The sequence below is a fragment of the Rhinoraja longicauda genome, unplaced genomic scaffold (assembly GCF_053455715.1).
Source record: "Rhinoraja longicauda isolate Sanriku21f unplaced genomic scaffold, sRhiLon1.1 Scf000214, whole genome shotgun sequence".
NCBI classification, from domain to species: domain Eukaryota; kingdom Metazoa; phylum Chordata; class Chondrichthyes; order Rajiformes; family Arhynchobatidae; genus Rhinoraja; species Rhinoraja longicauda.
Genome location: NW_027601432.1, coordinates 140447 through 157360, shown reverse-complemented (window position 1 = coordinate 157360; position 16914 = coordinate 140447). Strand labels below are relative to the sequence as shown.

General features: G+C 50.8%; 1 long non-coding RNA gene across 4 annotated transcripts in view; it reads right to left on the bottom strand.

Moving 5' to 3' along the window:
* Nucleotides 1-201: 201 nt before the first annotated feature.
* Nucleotides 202-16914, bottom strand: part of LOC144590575 (uncharacterized) — a 28159-nt gene continuing 11446 nt past the window's right edge. For 2 of the 4 annotated variants that reach the window (XR_013546448.1, XR_013546449.1), the window contains exons 5-8: nucleotides 10418-10554; nucleotides 6412-6530; nucleotides 4447-4583; nucleotides 202-559 (exon numbers count right to left, since the gene is read on the bottom strand). This is a non-coding gene — a long non-coding RNA (uncharacterized LOC144590575). The remainder of the gene's footprint in view (nucleotides 560-4446; nucleotides 4584-6411; nucleotides 6531-10417; nucleotides 10555-16914) is intronic. The other 2 variants (XR_013546447.1, XR_013546446.1) reach the window with 2 other exon arrangements.

Here is a 16914-nt window from a genome sequence, read left to right as displayed (position 1 = left end):
CCTGCATCAGAGGACCCCTTAGACCCAGAGACCCCCCATCACACCTGGAACACAGCTAGCTCCCCCAGAAAAGATGGACTATTGAAGGGAGCGATAGGACCCTTACACACTCACAACACGATGCCCACTCCCACCTCAGCCACAAACCCCCCCCCCCCCATCACACAATGGCCACAGACCAGGTATGGGTTTGCAAAGCACACTCACTCACAACAAAGATTGCAGAACATGATAATAGACAGGAGGCCAGAGGAATGCAGAAAACATTAACAGCAGATCAAAAAGCAGGAGGCCAGGAACACAACCAAAGAACACAAAGAAGTGGACCGACGAATTGAGACAAAGAATAGGTATGACATCAGCAGTCCCAACCAAAGTGACCGGTCCTAAGACAACACATGGGAGGAATAAACCCAGAAAGGGAGGTACTTTCAACCCACCCTTTATAAACCACACACCGACCAGAAGTAGATCTCTTTCCCTGATGAAGCTACAGCGATAGCGAAACTGGAAAAGTCGTTGCCCAGTCGGGAAGAGTTCGGCAAGCGGTCCCCGCAAGCTGGAAAGAAAACCAAAGACTTGGTGAGCACCTTGGTGTTAACCTTACGCAGCTAGAAATAATTGATGTAAAGAATTGATATTTATAGTTTACTGCACTAGCATTACAGTACAGTTTATTACAGTATAAGTTTTCTCCACACTGTACTAACCAAACCTGAAATGAGTAATAGCATGCAGATGGTAGGGGGGGCAGAGTTTAACAATGGGAATCTTGACCAGCACAGGAATCAATCGAGACCGAGGGATTCCTTTGCAGTCGCTGTTCGAGTGATTTATAAAATGGCCCAGACTCTACACCATCTGAGGGTTCTGCAAGAGCAGAGCCAACCTCCTAGAGGTATCAGGAGACAGGCGAGGATATTGACACACTTTATAAAACCGGCTAATCCCACCCAGGCAACATTACAAAAATTGGCCTCTAATGCTGACACCTGGGCAGAACAAACACGACAAATTTTGGTTGAACATTACCAAAACAGCTTGTATGATCTGGACAAAGTGTACCTGGAGGGCGAACCGACCAATCGGGTCCAGGAGGCGGTCGCCAAAGCCTTAATTTGGAACAAGAAAAATTTGGGGGATAAATTTAAAATCCGAATTGAGGATTTGAGAGAACGAGTCTTGGGCCTAACCTCAGAGACGGGACTGAGACAGAGAGGCAGCCTGCGGGAGCCCCAGCCCCGCAGGCACACCGCCGCAACTTCCAATGTTGCGGTACACATACCGCAGGCGTTGTTTACTGTTTCGCAGGAGAGCCGGATCGACCGACCCCAGGCCGAATGGACGACCGCCCGGACGGCGCCCCGACCCGCTCCTGCTCCCCGCAGCCCCGACATTACTCCCCCCACCACCCCGGTGCGCCCACCCATCAGCCCCGAGATCGTAGTGTTGCGGCGGCTGGACCTCCTGGCGCAGGCCGGCTCCCCGCCACTCGACCCCCAGGCCCACCTCCAGTGGGACAGCGCGGTCCGATCAGAGGACTGGACATGTTGCCCGAGCACCGAATCACCCAGCACGTCAGCCCCGATCCACCGGGGCCCCGACACTCACGCCCAGTTGCCCCGTAGACCACGGGTACAGCGGAGACCTTCCCGGAGTGAGACCGAATCGAACGCGCAGCCTGCAGGGCCTCAGCCCGGAAATGACGTCACTGCCCCGTTGCAACAGGCAACCTTGTCCCCCCCGACAGTTCCCTCCCGCCCGACAGTTCCCTCTCCCCCACCGGCTCCTTCCACATCCACACACAGGGTCCCATCACCCAGGGAGAGACCAGCACGCAGGACCTGCACACAACAGCATAGGGTCCCCACGGCCCCGACCACCGACACAGTGAGGGACTCACAGGACGACTTCCAGCAGCACACATAGGGAGGTCCGGTAAATAACAGGCAGAGACAGGCTGAAGTAACTAGGCATCCCAATTCAAAACAGAAGAATGTAACCTGGAAACTCCAGCCCAGTAAGCCCGTTTTAATAATTGGAGATTCCAACATTTCTAGGATCCCAAAATGTCCCAACGACAACACACAATTGGACAGCTATCCAGGAGCCAAATTTATACATGGCACTGCCATCCTCGAGAAATTAGGGGAATGCCCAGAAACTCAGAAAGTGGTTCTTTCAATGGGCATCAATAATCGGACACAAAGACCACTGACGGCCATCAAACAACTCCAAGCACTAGTAAAGATGGCCAGTCGTAAATTCCCTAATGCTAGCATATGGGTCCCGGTCATCAACTTCAGCCAGTCTCTCCCAGCACCAGAGCAGGCAACACTCAGGCAGCTCAACGACCACATACAGACCAAGAGGCACATACCCGCTCTCCCTCCCGGCCAGTTCAGAGTAGGCCCAGATCACATTCACTGGACAGAGAACACGGCCCGAGCCATGATCCGAGAGTGGATGAAGTCTTTAAACTAATGGGGACACCATGCCAAGAGAGGCAGGGCCTACAATTAGGTAAAACCATCATCAACCTTTCCCAGACATTCACCCTCACCAAAATCCAAGAGAGAGTATTGAACAGGGGCCTCACCTTCGTCCCTACTCCAAAATCGCACAAAGAACAAGTACAGGGGGACCTGTTTAGATTCTATCGAGCCATCATGTTAATACACCACTTTTGTGACGTGGAGTCGGGGGAAAGATTACCCTTCACCCCACGCACAGGATGGACCCCAGATGAGGATCAGGTCCCTAGAGAGATCACAGAATTCATGACAGAAACAGCATCGGCCATCAGGGACATGCCCATGACAAAGGATAGGCCCAATCTCACTAGAAAAGAGAGGGAGGCCATGGCAGAACTGAGGGACAACAATGAGATAGTGATCAAACCAGCAGACAAGGGGAGCAGTATCGTCATCATGGACAGACAACAGTACCTGTTCGAGGCGCACAGACAACTGAACAAGGTAGAACACTACACCAAGTTAGATGAGCCTATATATAGAGAAACACAAGAGGAAATAGGGGAAATCTTGGAGGAGCTTAGGACGTCAGGATACATCCAACAGAAACAAGTAGAATACCTAACAGGAGCACAACCCAGGGCGAGGAAATTCTACATGCTCCCAAAGATACACAAAAACCCAGACACGTGGACGGTGCCTGGAGAAATACCTCCAGGTAGGCCCATTGTGTCAGACTGCAGTAGCGAATCCTACGGGGTAGCAGAATACATTGACCACTATCTCAATCCACTGGCACAGCAACACCCCAGCTACATTAAAGACACCTACCACTTCACTCGAATAGTCAACTCCCTTAGCATACCACCCGATGCGATACTCTTTACCATGGATGTGGAAAGCCTGTACACAAACATAGAGACAGACAGGGGGATAGAGGCGGTTAAAAACACCCTGCAGAGAAATCCTGACCTGGAGAGACCAGACGAGGCCTTAGTCAAATTACTTTACCTGGGATTGACAAAGAACGATTTTGAATTTAACGGGGAGTTCTACCTACAAGTTAAAGGGACGGCAATGGGGAAGAAGTTTGCCCCGGCTTATGCCAACATATACATGGCAGAGTGGGAAGAGACGGCCTTCCTGAAATGCCCCAAGCGCCCCATGTGCTACTACAGGTTCTTAGATGACATCTGGGGAGTGTGGACACACTCAGAAGGGGAGTTAGAGGGGTTCATCGACATACTTAATGCCCACCACCCTTCCATCAAAATTAAAGCTTTGACAAGCAGGGAGAGGGTAGACTTCCTCGACACTACAGTCTTTAAACTACCGTCAGCTGACGACCAAGTCCAAAAACTAGCCACCAAAGTCTTTTTCAAACCCACAGACACCCACACCCTTTTACACACCACGAGCCACCACCCAAAACACACCTTTAGGGGTATTGTCAAGTCACAACTGACACGCTTTCACCGGATATGCACCAGGGAGGAGGACTTTGCCCAGGCCACCACCACCCTTTTCACCGCTCTCAGGCAGAGGGGGTACTGCAGACGTAGATTAAGACACATTAAGGCAGACTTCCTAAAAGGCACGCAAGGACCCAGACCCAGGCCAGGCTTGACACGCAACTTGCCACTAATAACAGGGTACGGTAGCATGGCCGTCCAGGCCCACAAAATAGTCAAGGGCCGCTTTGAACAATTCCAAAGAGGATTTGTCACACTGCAGGGATACAAAGCAATGTCAGCGTTCAAGAGGGCTAAAAACCTGAAGGATATCTTGGTCAGTACTAGCCTCCAAACGAGCTCAGGCTGCGGTCAAAGGCAATGTAGGGCCTGCATTCACTTGACAATAGCCAAAAACATAGAGAACACTGTGACGGGAAAGAGAAAGCAGATAGCACAGAGAATAACCTGCGAGCAAAAGAATGTAGTGTATGCAATTAAATGTAAGCAGTGCCACTTACTGTACATTGGCGAAACAGGCAACAGCCTCAGAGTCAGACTGACAGGACACATCAGCAACATCACGAGGGGAGACCAGTCCGTCCCCATTAGCAGACACTTCCAACAGCACGGGGTCCAGTCCCTTGAGATCATGGGTCTGGAAACAAATGTAAATTGGTCAACCGGGCGTAGGAAGAGGGCAGAGAGGCTATGGATCAAAGCGTTACAGACGAAAGAACCCAATGGCCTGAACCTAGCATAAACTCAAACTCAGGGTGGAACCTGACTGACTCCTAAAAATCGACAGAAGGGCAAGTTAAAAGGCGAACAGATTTGGACAAGGGTGATGAGACCGTGGGCCAGACTAAAGTGGCAGTATATGGCGAAAAGGAATCTCCAGGGGGAGATCATTAAGCGCCAGAGGGCATTTTGGCCTACTGTCCGACAAATCACAACCTAACCCTAACCCTAACCCTAACCCTAACCCTAACCCTAACCCTAACCCTAACCCTAACCCTAACCCTAACCCTAACCCTAACCCTAACCCTAACCCTAACCCTAACCCTAACCCTAACCCTAACCCTAACCCTAACCCTAACCCTAACCCTAACCCTAACCCTAACCCTAACCCTAACCCTAACCCTAACCCTAACCCTAACCCTAACCCTAACCCTAACCCTAACCCTAACCCTAACCCTAACCCTAACCCTAACCCTAACCCTAACCCTAACCCTAACCCTAACCCTAACCCTAACCCTAACCCTAACCCTAACCCTAACCCTAACCCTAACCCTAACCCTAACCCTAACCCTAACCCTAACCCTAACCCTAACCCTAACCCTAACCCTAACCCTAACCCTAACCCTAACCCTAACCCTAACCCTAACCCTAACCCTAACCCTAACCCTAATGCATCCTCACGCCAGAGATGGCCCCTGTGCCCACCCCCCAAACCTAACCCTAACAGCGGACTGCACTGGATCACCCCAAACAGTCCCCAAAAGACCCTTGGCACCTACCCTCAACTATTACAACTCTCAACACTCACCCCAACAAGAATGGCAATACCCCCCCACCCTCATCCCAGATCACCCCAAACAACCCAAAAGACCCTTGACACCTATACCCCTACCTCACAAGGATAGATCATACCCTCCACCCTCACCCCAGAGGGGGTCCCTATGCTCCCTTCCCCACCCATAAACCTAACCCTAACACCAGACTAGACCAGACCACCCCAAACAGTCCCCAAAAAACCCTAGGCACCCACCCTCAAACCGCAGCAAGTTAGGCGGCACCCTCCATCCTCACGCCAGAGATGGCCCCTGTGCCCACCCCCCAAACCTAACCCTAACAGCGGACTGCACTGGATCACCCCAAACAGTCCCAAAAAGACCCTTGGCACCTACCCTCAACTCAACAAGGATAGGCTATAACCCCCACCCCCAGAAACTAACCGTAACATCGGGTTGCATAGGCCCTCCCCAAACAACCCAAAAGACCCCCAAAAGAGGATCTTAAACCTTTGTAAATAGATGATTCAACCTGCATCAGAGGACCCCTTAGACCCAGAGACCCCCCATCACACCTGGAACACAGCTAGCTCCCCCAGAAAAGATGGACTATTGAAGGGAGCGATAGGACCCTTACACACTCACAACACGATGCCCACTCCCACCTCAGCCACAAACCCCCCCCCCCCCCATCACACAATGGCCACAGACCAGGTATGGGTTTGCAAAGCACACTCACTCACAACAAAGATTGCAGAACATGATAATAGACAGGAGGCCAGAGGAATGCAGAAAACATTAACAGCAGATCAAAAAGCAGGAGGCCAGGAACACAACCAAAGAACACAAAGAAGTGGACCGACGAATTGAGACAAAGAATAGGTATGACATCAGCAGTCCCAACCAAAGTGACCGGTCCTAAGACAACACATGGGAGGAATAAACCCAGAAAGGGAGGTACTTTCAACCCACCCTTTATAAACCACACACCGACCAGAAGTAGATCTCTTTCCCTGATGAAGCTACAGCGATAGCGAAACTGGAAAAGTCGTTGCCCAGTCGGGAAGAGTTCGGCAAGCGGTCCCCGCAAGCTGGAAAGAAAACCAAAGACTTGGTGAGCACCTTGGTGTTAACCTTACGCAGCTAGAAATAATTGATGTAAAGAATTGATATTTATAGTTTACTGCACTAGCATTACAGTACAGTTTATTACAGTATAAGTTTTCTCCACACTGTACTAACCAAACCTGAAATGAGTAATAGCATGCAGATGGTAGGGGGGGCAGAGTTTAACAATGGGAATCTTGACCAGCACAGGAATCAATCGAGACCGAGGGATTCCTTTGCAGTCGCTGTTCGAGTGATTTATAAAATGGCCCAGACTCTACACCATCTGAGGGTTCTGCAAGAGCAGAGCCAACCTCCTAGAGGTATCAGGAGACAGGCGAGGATATTGACACACTTTATAAAACCGGCTAATCCCACCCAGGCAACATTACAAAAATTGGCCTCTAATGCTGACACCTGGGCAGAACAAACACGACAAATTTTGGTTGAACATTACCAAAACAGCTTGTATGATCTGGACAAAGTGTACCTGGAGGGCGAACCGACCAATCGGGTCCAGGAGGCGGTCGCCAAAGCCTTAATTTGGAACAAGAAAAATTTGGGGGATAAATTTAAAATCCGAATTGAGGATTTGAGAGAACGAGTCTTGGGCCTAACCTCAGAGACGGGACTGAGACAGAGAGGCAGCCTGCGGGAGCCCCAGCCCCGCAGGCACACCGCCGCAACTTCCAATGTTGCGGTACACATACCGCAGGCGTTGTTTACTGTTTCGCAGGAGAGCCGGATCGACCGACCCCAGGCCGAATGGACGACCGCCCGGACGGCGCCCCGACCCGCTCCTGCTCCCCGCAGCCCCGACATTACTCCCCCCACCACCCCGGTGCGCCCACCCATCAGCCCCGAGATCGTAGTGTTGCGGCGGCTGGACCTCCTGGCGCAGGCCGGCTCCCCGCCACTCGACCCCCAGGCCCACCTCCAGTGGGACAGCGCGGTCCGATCAGAGGACTGGACATGTTGCCCGAGCACCGAATCACCCAGCACGTCAGCCCCGATCCACCGGGGCCCCGACACTCACGCCCAGTTGCCCCGTAGACCACGGGTACAGCGGAGACCTTCCCGGAGTGAGACCGAATCGAACGCGCAGCCTGCAGGGCCTCAGCCCGGAAATGACGTCACTGCCCCGTTGCAACAGGCAACCTTGTCCCCCCCGACAGTTCCCTCCCGCCCGACAGTTCCCTCTCCCCCACCGGCTCCTTCCACATCCACACACAGGGTCCCATCACCCAGGGAGAGACCAGCACGCAGGACCTGCACACAACAGCATAGGGTCCCCACGGCCCCGACCACCGACACAGTGAGGGACTCACAGGACGACTTCCAGCAGCACACATAGGGAGGTCCGGTAAATAACAGGCAGAGACAGGCTGAAGTAACTAGGCATCCCAATTCAAAACAGAAGAATGTAACCTGGAAACTCCAGCCCAGTAAGCCCGTTTTAATAATTGGAGATTCCAACATTTCTAGGATCCCAAAATGTCCCAACGACAACACACAATTGGACAGCTATCCAGGAGCCAAATTTATACATGGCACTGCCATCCTCGAGAAATTAGGGGAATGCCCAGAAACTCAGAAAGTGGTTCTTTCAATGGGCATCAATAATCGGACACAAAGACCACTGACGGCCATCAAACAACTCCAAGCACTAGTAAAGATGGCCAGTCGTAAATTCCCTAATGCTAGCATATGGGTCCCGGTCATCAACTTCAGCCAGTCTCTCCCAGCACCAGAGCAGGCAACACTCAGGCAGCTCAACGACCACATACAGACCAAGAGGCACATACCCGCTCTCCCTCCCGGCCAGTTCAGAGTAGGCCCAGATCACATTCACTGGACAGAGAACACGGCCCGAGCCATGATCCGAGAGTGGATGAAGTCTTTAAACTAATGGGGACACCATGCCAAGAGAGGCAGGGCCTACAATTAGGTAAAACCATCATCAACCTTTCCCAGACATTCACCCTCACCAAAATCCAAGAGAGAGTATTGAACAGGGGCCTCACCTTCGTCCCTACTCCAAAATCGCACAAAGAACAAGTACAGGGGGACCTGTTTAGATTCTATCGAGCCATCATGTTAATACACCACTTTTGTGACGTGGAGTCGGGGGAAAGATTACCCTTCACCCCACGCACAGGATGGACCCCAGATGAGGATCAGGTCCCTAGAGAGATCACAGAATTCATGACAGAAACAGCATCGGCCATCAGGGACATGCCCATGACAAAGGATAGGCCCAATCTCACTAGAAAAGAGAGGGAGGCCATGGCAGAACTGAGGGACAACAATGAGATAGTGATCAAACCAGCAGACAAGGGGAGCAGTATCGTCATCATGGACAGACAACAGTACCTGTTCGAGGCGCACAGACAACTGAACAAGGTAGAACACTACACCAAGTTAGATGAGCCTATATATAGAGAAACACAAGAGGAAATAGGGGAAATCTTGGAGGAGCTTAGGACGTCAGGATACATCCAACAGAAACAAGTAGAATACCTAACAGGAGCACAACCCAGGGCGAGGAAATTCTACATGCTCCCAAAGATACACAAAAACCCAGACACGTGGACGGTGCCTGGAGAAATACCTCCAGGTAGGCCCATTGTGTCAGACTGCAGTAGCGAATCCTACGGGGTAGCAGAATACATTGACCACTATCTCAATCCACTGGCACAGCAACACCCCAGCTACATTAAAGACACCTACCACTTCACTCGAATAGTCAACTCCCTTAGCATACCACCCGATGCGATACTCTTTACCATGGATGTGGAAAGCCTGTACACAAACATAGAGACAGACAGGGGGATAGAGGCGGTTAAAAACACCCTGCAGAGAAATCCTGACCTGGAGAGACCAGACGAGGCCTTAGTCAAATTACTTTACCTGGGATTGACAAAGAACGATTTTGAATTTAACGGGGAGTTCTACCTACAAGTTAAAGGGACGGCAATGGGGAAGAAGTTTGCCCCGGCTTATGCCAACATATACATGGCAGAGTGGGAAGAGACGGCCTTCCTGAAATGCCCCAAGCGCCCCATGTGCTACTACAGGTTCTTAGATGACATCTGGGGAGTGTGGACACACTCAGAAGGGGAGTTAGAGGGGTTCATCGACATACTTAATGCCCACCACCCTTCCATCAAAATTAATGCTTTGACAAGCAGGGAGAGGGTAGACTTCCTCGACACTACAGTCTTTAAACTACCGTCAGCTGACGACCAAGTCCAAAAACTAGCCACCAAAGTCTTTTTCAAACCCACAGACACCCACACCCTTTTACACACCACGAGCCACCACCCAAAACACACCTTTAGGGGTATTGTCAAGTCACAACTGACACGCTTTCACCGGATATGCACCAGGGAGGAGGACTTTGCCCAGGCCACCACCACCCTTTTCACCGCTCTCAGGCAGAGGGGGTACTGCAGACGTAGATTAAGACACATTAAGGCAGACTTCCTAAAAGGCACGCAAGGACCCAGACCCAGGCCAGGCTTGACACGCAACTTGCCACTAATAACAGGGTACGGTAGCATGGCCGTCCAGGCCCACAAAATAGTCAAGGGCCGCTTTGAACAATTCCAAAGAGGATTTGTCACACTGCAGGGATACAAAGCAATGTCAGCGTTCAAGAGGGCTAAAAACCTGAAGGATATCTTGGTCAGTACTAGCCTCCAAACGAGCTCAGGCTGCGGTCAAAGGCAATGTAGGGCCTGCATTCACTTGACAATAGCCAAAAACATAGAGAACACTGTGACGGGAAAGAGAAAGCAGATAGCACAGAGAATAACCTGCGAGCAAAAGAATGTAGTGTATGCAATTAAATGTAAGCAGTGCCACTTACTGTACATTGGCGAAACAGGCAACAGCCTCAGAGTCAGACTGACAGGACACATCAGCAACATCACGAGGGGAGACCAGTCCGTCCCCATTAGCAGACACTTCCAACAGCACGGGGTCCAGTCCCTTGAGATCATGGGTCTGGAAACAAATGTAAATTGGTCAACCGGGCGTAGGAAGAGGGCAGAGAGGCTATGGATCAAAGCGTTACAGACGAAAGAACCCAATGGCCTGAACCTAGCATAAACTCAAACTTAGGGTGGAACCTGACTGACTCCTAAAAATCGACAGAAGGGCAAGTTAAAAGGCGAACAGATTTGGACAAGGGTGATGAGACCGTGGGCCAGACTAAAGTGGCAGTATATGGCGAAAAGGAATCTCCAGGGGGAGATCATTAAGCGCCAGAGGGCATTTTGGCCTACTGTCCGACAAATCACAACCTAACCCTAACCCTAACCCTAACCCTAACCCTAACCCTAACCCTAACCCTAACCCTAACCCTAACCCTAACCCTAACCCTAACCCTAACCCTAACCCTAACCCTAACCCTAACCCTAACCCTAACCCTAACCCTAACCCTAACCCTAACCCTAACCCTAACCCTAACCCTAACCCTAACCCTAACCCTAACCCTAACCCTAACCCTAACCCTAACCCTAACCCTAACCCTAACCCTAACCCTAACCCTAACCCTAACCCTAACCCTAACCCTAACCCTAACCCTAACCCTAACCCTAACCCTAACCCTAACCCTAACCCTAACCCTAACCCTAACCCTAACCCTAACCCTAACCCTAACCCTAACCCTAACCCTAACCCTAACCCTAACCCTAACCCTAACCCTAACCCTAACCCTAACCCTAACCCTAACCCTAACCCTAACCCTAACCCTAACCCTAACCCTAACCCTAACCCTAACCCTAACCCTAACCCTAACCCTAACCCTAACCCTAACCCTAACCCTAACCCTAACCCTAACCCTAACCCTAACCCTAACCCTAACCCTAACCCTAACCCTAACCCTAACCCTAACCCTAACCCTAACCCTAACCCTAACCCTAACCCTAACCCTAACCCTAACCCTAACCCTAACCCTAACCCTAACCCTAACCCTAACCCTAACCCTAACCCTAACCCTAACCCTAACCCTAACCCTAACCCTAACCCTAACCCTAACCCTAACCCTAACCCTAACCCTAACCCTAACCCTAACCCTAACCCTAACCCTAACCCTAACCCTAACCCTAACCCTAACCCTAACCCTAACCCTAACCCTAACCCTAACCCTAACCCTAACCCTAACCCTAACCCTAACCCTAACCCTAACCCTAACCCTAACCCTAACCCTAACCCTAACCCTAACCCTAACCCTAACCCTAACCCTAACCCTAACCCTAACCCTAACCCTAACCCTAACCCTAACCCTAACCCTAACCCTAACCCTAACCCTAACCCTAACCCTAACCCTAACCCTAACCCTAACCCTAACCCTAACCCTAACCCTAACCCTAACCCTAACCCTAACCCTAACCCTAACCCTAACCCTAACCCTAACCCTAACCCTAACCCTAACCCTAACCCTAACCCTAACCCTAACCCTAACCCTAACCCTAACCCTAACCCTAACCCTAACCCTAACCCTAACCCTAACCCTAACCCTAACCCTAACCCTAACCCTAACCCTAACCCTAACCCTAACCCTAACCCTAACCCTAACCCTAACCCTAACCCTAACCCTAACCCTAACCCTAACCCTAACCCTAACCCTAACCCTAACCCTAACCCTAACCCTAACCCTAACCCTAACCCTAACCCTAACCCTAACCCTAACCCTAACCCTAACCCTAACCCTAACCCTAACCCTAACCCTAACCCTAACCCTAACCCTAACCCTAACCCTAACCCTAACCCTAACCCTAACCCTAACCCTAACCCTAACCCTAACCCTAACCCTAACCCTAACCCTAACCCTAACCCTAACCCTAACCCTAACCCTAACCCTAACCCTAACCCTAACCCTAACCCTAACCCTAACCCTAACCCTAACCCTAACCCTAACCCTAACCCTAACCCTAACCCTAACCCTAACCCTAACCCTAACCCTAACCCTAACCCTAAACCCTAACCCTAACCCTAACCCTAAACCCTAACCCTAACCCTAACCCTAAACCCTAACCCTAACCCTAACCCTAACCCTAACCCTAACCCTAACCCTAACCCTAACCCTAACCCTAACCCTAACCCTAACCCTAACCCTAACCCTAACCCTAACCCTAACCCTAACCCTAACCCTAACCCTAACCCTAACCCTAACCCTAACCCTAACCCTAACCCTAACCCTAACCCTAACCCTAACCCTAACCCTAACCCTAACCCTAACCCTAACCCTAACCCTAACCCTAACCCTAACCCTAACCCTAACCCTAACCCTAACCCTAACCCTAACCCTAACCCTAACCCTAACCCTAACCCTAACCCTAACCCTAACCCTAACCCTAACCCTAACCCTAACCCTAACCCTAACCCTAACCCTAACCCTAACCCTAACCCTAACCCTAACCCTAACCCTAACCCTAACCCTAACCCTAACCCTAACCCTAACCCTAACCCTAACCCTAACCCTAACCCTAACCCTAACCCTAACCCTAACCCTAACCCTAACCCTAACCCTAACCCTAACCCTAACCCTAACCCTAACCCTAACCCTAACCCTAACCCTAACCCTAACCCTAACCCTAACCCTAACCCTAACCCTAACCCTAACCCTAACCCTAACCCTAACCCTAACCCTAACCCTAACCCTAACCCTAACCCTAACCCTAACCCTAACCCTAACCCTAACCCTAACCCTAACCCTAACCCTAACCCTAACCCTAACCCTAACCCTAACCCTAACCCTAACCCTAACCCTAACCCTAACCCTAACCCTAACCCTAACCCTAACCCTAACCCTAACCCTAACCCTAACCCTAACCCTAACCCTAACCCTAACCCTAACCCTAACCCTAACCCTAACCCTAACCCTAACCCTAACCCTAACCCTAACCCTAACCCTAACCCTAACCCTAACCCTAACCCTAACCCTAACCCTAACCCTAACCCTAACCCTAACCCTAACCCTAACCCTAACCCTAACCCTAACCCTAACCCTAACCCTAACCCTAACCCTAACCCTAACCCTAACCCTAACCCTAACCCTAACCCTAACCCTAACCCTAACCCTAACCCTAACCCTAACCCTAACCCTAACCCTAACCCTAACCCTAACCCTAACCCTAACCCTAACCCTAACCCTAACCCTAACCCTAACCCTAACCCTAACCCTAACCCTAACCCTAACCCTAACCCTAACCCTAACCCTAACCCTAACCCTAACCCTAACCCTAACCCTAACCCTAACCCTAACCCTAACCCTAACCCTAACCCTAACCCTAACCCTAACCCTAACCCTAACCCTAACCCTAACCCTAACCCTAACCCTAACCCTAACCCTAACCCTAACCCTAACCCTAACCCTAACCCTAACCCTAACCCTAACCCTAACCCTAACCCTAACCCTAACCCTAACCCTAACCCTAACCCTAACCCTAACCCTAACCCTAACCCTAACCCTAACCCTAACCCTAACCCTAACCCTAACCCTAACCCTAACCCTAACCCTAACCCTAACCCTAACCCTAACCCTAACCCTAACCCTAACCCTAACCCTAACCCTAACCCTAACCCTAACCCTAACCCTAACCCTAACCCTAACCCTAACCCTAACCCTAACCCTAACCCTAACCCTAACCCTAACCCTAACCCTAACCCTAACCCTAACCCTAACCCTAACCCTAACCCTAACCCTAACCCTAACCCTAACCCTAACCCTAACCCTAACCCTAACCCTAACCCTAACCCTAACCCTAACCCTAACCCTAACCCTAACCCTAACCCTAACCCTAACCCTAACCCTAACCCTAACCCTAACCCTAACCCTAACCCTAACCCTAACCCTAACCCTAACCCTAACCCTAACCCTAACCCTAACCCTAACCCTAACCCTAACCCTAACCCTAACCCTAACCCTAACCCTAACCCTAACCCTAACCCTAACCCTAACCCTAACCCTAACCCTAACCCTAACCCTAACCCTAACCCTAACCCTAACCCTAACCCTAACCCTAACCCTAACCCTAACCCTAACCCTAACCCTAACCCTAACCCTAACCCTAACCCTAACCCTAACCCTAACCCTAACCCTAACCCTAACCCTAACCCTAACCCTAACCCTAACCCTAACCCTAACCCTAACCCTAACCCTAACCCTAACCCTAACCCTAACCCTAACCCTAACCCTAACCCTAACCCTAACCCTAACCCTAACCCTAACCCTAACCCTAACCCTAACCCTAACCCTAACCCTAACCCTAACCCTAACCCTAACCCTAACCCTAACCCTAACCCTAACCCTAACCCTAACCCTAACCCTAACCCTAACCCTAACCCTAACCCTAACCCTAACCCTAACCCTAACCCTAACCCTAACCCTAACCCTAACCCTAACCCTAACCCTAACCCTAACCCTAACCCTAACCCTAACCCTAACCCTAACCCTAACCCTAACCCTAACCCTAACCCTAACCCTAACCCTAACCCTAACCCTAACCCTAACCCTAACCCTAACCCTAACCCTAACCCTAACCCTAACCCTAACCCTAACCCTAACCCTAACCCTAACCCTAACCCTAACCCTAACCCTAACCCTAACCCTAACCCTAACCCTAACCCTAACCCTAACCCTAACCCTAACCCTAACCCTAACCCTAACCCTAACCCTAACCCTAACCCTAACCCTAACCCTAACCCTAACCCTAACCCTAACCCTAACCCTAACCCTAACCCTAACCCTAACCCTAACCCTAACCCTAACCCTAACCCTAACCCTAACCCTAACCCTAACCCTAACCCTAACCCTAACCCTAACCCTAACCCTAACCCTAACCCTAACCCTAACCCTAACCCTAACCCTAACCCTAACCCTAACCCTAACCCTAACCCTAACCCTAACCCTAACCCTAACCCTAACCCTAACCCTAACCCTAACCCTAACCCTAACCCTAACCCTAACCCTAACCCTAACCCTAACCCTAACCCTAACCCTAACCCTAACCCTAACCCTAACCCTAACCCTAACCCTAACCCTAACCCTAACCCTAACCCTAACCCTAACCCTAACCCTAACCCTAACCCTAACCCTAACCCTAACCCTAACCCTAACCCTAACCCTAACCCTAACCCTAACCCTAACCCTAACCCTAACCCTAACCCTAACCCTAACCCTAACCCTAACCCTAACCCTAACCCTAACCCTAACCCTAACCCTAACCCTAACCCTAACCCTAACCCTAACCCTAACCCTAACCCTAACCCTAACCCTAACCCTAACCCTAACCCTAACCCTAACCCTAACCCTAACCCTAACCCTAACCCTAACCCTAACCCTAACCCTAACCCTAACCCTAACCCTAACCCTAACCCTAACCCTAACCCTAACCCTAACCCTAACCCTAACCCTAACCCTAACCCTAACCCTAACCCTAACCCTAACCCTAACCCTAACCCTAACCCTAACCCTAACCCTAACCCTAACCCTAACCCTAACCCTAACCCTAACCCTAACCCTAACCCTAACCCTAACCCTAACCCTAACCCTAACCCTAACCCTAACCCTAACCCTAACCCTAACCCTAACCCTAACCCTAACCCTAACCCTAACCCTAACCCTAACCCTAACCCTAACCCTAACCCTAACCCTAACCCTAACCCTAACCCTAACCCTAACCCTAACCCTAACCCTAACCCTAACCCTAACCCTAACCCTAACCCTAACCCTAACCCTAACCCTAACCCTAACCCTAACCCTAACCCTAACCCTAACCCTAACCCTAACCCTAACCCTAACCCTAACCCTAACCCTAACCCTAACCCTAACCCTAACCCTAACCCTAACCCTAACCCTAACCCTAACCCTAACCCTAACCCTAACCCTAACCCTAACCCTAACCCTAACCCTAACCCTAACCCTAACCCTAACCCTAACCCTAACCCTAACCCTAACCCTAACCCTAACCCTAACCCTAACCCTAACCCTAACCCTAACCCTAACCCTAACCCTAACCCTAACCCTAACCCTAACCCTAACCCTAACCCTAACCCTAACCCTAACCCTAACCCTAACCCTAACCCTAACCCTAACCCTAACCCTAACCCTAACCCTAACCCTAACCCTAACCCTAACCCTAACCCTAACCCTAACCCTAACCCTAACCCTAACCCTAACCCTAACCCTAACCCTAACCCTAACCCTAACCCTAACCCTAACCCTAACCCTAACCCTAACCCTAACCCTAACCCTAACCCTAACCCTAACCCTAACCCTAACCCTAACCCTAACCCTAACCCTAACCCTAACCCTAACCCTAACCCTAACCCTAACCCTAACCCTAACCCTAACCCTAA